The sequence below is a fragment of the Jaculus jaculus genome, chromosome 6 (assembly GCF_020740685.1).
Source record: "Jaculus jaculus isolate mJacJac1 chromosome 6, mJacJac1.mat.Y.cur, whole genome shotgun sequence".
NCBI classification, from domain to species: domain Eukaryota; kingdom Metazoa; phylum Chordata; class Mammalia; order Rodentia; family Dipodidae; genus Jaculus; species Jaculus jaculus.
Genome location: NC_059107.1, coordinates 45,056,897 through 45,060,979, shown reverse-complemented (window position 1 = coordinate 45,060,979; position 4,083 = coordinate 45,056,897). Strand labels below are relative to the sequence as shown.

General features: G+C 48.8%; 1 non-coding gene across 1 annotated transcript; it reads right to left on the bottom strand.

Annotated features, from left to right (window-relative positions):
• Positions 1–268: 268 nt before the first annotated feature.
• LOC123461831 lies at positions 269–375 on the bottom strand. The gene has a single exon (XR_006637896.1). It is a non-coding gene; the product is annotated as a U6 spliceosomal RNA (small nuclear RNA).
• Positions 376–4,083: the final 3,708 nt, after the last annotated feature.

Sequence of the window (4,083 nt, the reverse complement as noted above, 5' to 3'; positions counted from 1 at the left end):
CAGGGGGAGCATTCAGGGACAAGGTGAAGCTGGCAAGGGAGAGGGCAGGATGTGCCCAGGTGCTGAAGGGTATAGACTTGATTCTGGAAAAGGAATGCATCTGTAGACTGCAGGACTGCCATGTCAGAGCCATTGAAACTCAATGTCTAGCTCAGAGTTCCTTGGATTTGAGAGCTGCATGCTCTTGTCCTGAGAAGAAACTCAGATTTGAATTATACTTTTCCTGCTTGCCTTCCTTCTTTCCTTCCATTTATTTACTTACTTACTTATTTTTATGGAGCACTTCATGAATTTGTGTGTCATCCTTGCACAGGGACCATACTAATCTTCTCTGTATTGCTCCAATTTTAGTATATGTGCTGCTGAAGCAAGCACTTATGAATGGTTTTTTGAGGTAGGGTATCACTCTAGCCCAGGCTGACTTGGAATTCACTATGTAGTACCAGGCTGGCCTTGAACTCACATCAATCCTCCCACCTCTGCTTCCCAAGTTCTGGGATTAAAGACATGTGCTGTCATACTTGGCCTTCCTTCTTTCCTTCCTTTTAAGTGGTGTGTGTGTGTGTGTGTGTGTGTGTGTGTGTGTGTGCATGTGCGCACGCGCTTTCAGGAGCACATGTATGAGGGTGCGTGTACATGTGTGTATGTATATAGAGAGACCAGAGGACAGCCTTTGGGTGTCATTCCGCAGCAGTGCCATCCTCGTCCTTTGAGACAGGGTCTCTCAATGGCTTGAAGCTCACCACTAGGTTGACTGGCTGGCCAGCAAGCCCCAGGGGTCCTCCTGACTCTGCCTCTCTAGTGCTGGGCTTACAAGAATGTGCCATCAGTGCCTAGCTTTTTTTTTTTTTTTAATATAAGGTTTCACTCTAACCCAGGCTGACCTGGTATTCACTATGTAGTCTCAGGGTGGCCTTGAACTCATGGTGGTCCTCCTACCTCCACCTCCTAAGTGCTGGGATTAAAGGCGTGCGCCACCACACTCCGCTTTTTTCTATTCCCCCTCCCCCAAGGTAAAGTTTCACTCTAACTCAGGCTGACCTGGAATTCACTATGTAGTGTCAGGGTGGCCTCGAAATCACAGCAATCCTCCTATCTCTGCCTACTGAGTGCTGGGATTAAAGGCATGCGCCACCATGCCTGGCTTTTTTTTTTTTTTTTTAACATAGGATCAAACTAAAGTCCTCATGCTTGAGAACAAGCACTTTACTAACTAAGCTATCTCTGCCACCCTACTTTTTGTTCTCATCTAACCACAAACCCAAAACATAGCAATAAAGGAGCACAAAGTTGATCACTATTCCCATTAGCCACACTACGTAGCCATGAAGAAGAATGCCGTATGGACTGCTGTACACACAGGAGGAGCAGAGAGCTTGCAGGGGACCCCAGGTCTTTCTCTGTGCACCTGGCAAAGCTTCCTCAGCAGGGACCACTAGAATGAGAAATGTGGAGAGAGCGCAAGGAGGGGTGTAGGGCCATGCCAGGTAAGTCAGGAGTCTTAGCTGTTTTGCGGTTCCTCACGTGTCCTTTTGGGGTGCACTGGCTCAGCAGTGGCTGGCAGTGCATTGACCTGGGGCAGAGCTTCCTGAGGCTGAAGTCATCCCTACACCTTAGCTGACCTTGACTGTCAGGACAGCACTTTACCACCTGCCAATGAGAATCTAGATGCACATTGCCCATTCCGGGCACTGTTTCTACCTGCTTCGTTCTATCTCAGAGTGGGGAGCACTGATCACTAATGGGATGAATAAGAAAGCAGATACCAGAGACAGTTACGAGCCAGAAAGAGCTGGGATTCTGGTTGTAAATGGATAAGGAGATGACTTAAGTGCCAAGGTGTGAGGGACAGGAAGGAGCAAGACATGGACATTAGTCCCCACAGATAAAGCCTACTTCCTTCCTGCCTGGTGTAAATGCTCCTTCTACACCATGTGCTTGGGCTGCAGGACACTGAGAAATCAAGCTGTTGCTGAGCTGGAAGCCTCCTCCCTGTTGACTAGCTGTCATGATACTGGAAAGATCTATGCAGCCTGTTGAGGGAGAAAAGTCATCAACAGTCTTTACCAGCAATGGACCCTGCAAGCTCTATGGCTGGCCAGGCAGGATAAATATGCCAACTGAGGCAATGGTGGCATGTCTGTTATGGGGGAAACCAACTGCTTTCTGCTTGGATTTGAGGTCTATTCCACAGGAAAGAATTCCTGCATGGTTCTGAAAAGCTAATCAAAAGTCTATGGCTGGGGTGGTCACTAGCCCTGGGGGGGAAACTACTACTATTTTTGGCTAACTGTATATATTATGTCCACCAAACTTCCCTCTAGTTATGTTTATGCGCATTTGTTAACGCAACTATCACTTTTGGTTAGAGAAGCTTCTTTTTCTTTTTCTTTTGGAAGATGGAGATGACCACTGGGGAGACTCGAAACTCACCAGAGTGCTGAGAGGAAGAGGCAGCAGAGTGTAGGAGTGTTCAGCACCGAGACATCTCTGTCACACCCTCCAAAGCTCAGGGACCATTGCGGAAGAAGTGGTGGAACCTAGGTAAGGGGAGAAGTGCCTACAATCCTGTCCTCCAGACACAAAGTGGTCTTGATAGTTTTGACCTCACAGCGGCTGATGCTACCTACACAAGACTGCATAAATAGAAGGGGGAAATGATGACACCCAAACTGAAGATGACTAGTTGGAAAGAAGGGATTCAGTGGAGAAACAGGAAGCAAAAGGGAGGGTGGTAGGGGGGTTTATGATAATGTCATAATGTGTGTATGTATAAAGGGTGTCAAGAAGAGTTGAAATATCATCAACCTGCCCACAAATAAAATAATGACAAAAATGCCCCTTCTTCCAAGAAGTACTCCAGAGCCACATGGCTTCCCACATGTTCTGAAGCATCTGTCGCTTTGAACTTAGGTCCTGGAGGTGGACACCATGTCTCCTCCTGCTAGAATGGCAGTTCTAGGAGGGCAGGGGTGTTGGCTGTACTCACTGAGGTATCCCCAACATCAGGAGGGGTTCTGTGGGTGACAGTGCAGTGTTCCAGGCACAAAGAGGACAAGATGGGGATTACTTGTCCTTAGATGTGGGTTCCTGACGGTAGGAACCCCAGGCTCCTCCTCTTAACCAGCATCACCATGATACCTGGCTCTACCCCTGTCCAAGGTGTGAATGGTTGTTGACTGGAACTATTGCTGCCTACTCAATTTATCAGAATTCAAGAAGGTCCTGGAGTCGTCACGGTGCTTTCCACGTGGCCCCTCTCTCCAGTAGAATCACTGGGACATCTCACTTGGCAACTAAGGGCTCCAACTGTTGAGAAGCTGAAACGGCCAGTTCCGCTGCAGGAGGGAGCTATTCCATGGGCTCCATTCACAAAAGATATCACAGAAGAGCCCAGATTCACTGTCCTTCTTCTCCATGCATATGGTGAGGGAAAGAACTGATAGAAGCCTTTAACACATTGGCGCAAGAGGAAGTTCCTGGGAGGTTTTGAACGAGAAGTAGCATGATGTGTCCTACATTTTAACAGTCCCATCCTCTTCCTGTTCTTCCTCCCAATCCCCTGCTTCCACCCTGTGGACCAAAACCAGGACCTTGTGCATGCTAAGCAAGTACTTGCCACTGAGCTACATCCTCTGTCCTCCTGTTGTTTCTTGACCACTCTCCTGATGTTTGTTCTTCTCTCTCTTCCCTTCTTCTGACCATGAGGACCAGGACTAAGTCCCACCCCAAAGATGCTGCTCTCTTCCCAGGAGTCTGCCCCACTAAGAGTACAGCAAGCGCTCAGGGCTGAGGGAGGGATGGAGGGAGCCTAGGGTCGCACCAGCCGCACACAGATGCAGTCAGAGGGAGCAGGACTAGAGGCCCTTTCCTCTTTCCTGAAGGGCCCTTGCTCACTCTGCCCTGGCCCCAACATTCCCTCCATTTTCACACAGCTGGGATGGCCACATGGGTGGAGGGAGGTTGAGGAAGAATGGAGAGTGAGTAGGAAACAACATCCTGCCTTGATTTTGCCACTGGAACCATTGTTCTAATGGCTGCAGTGTTGGTACCCTGGCCGAAAGGCAGGGAGTGGCATCAGAG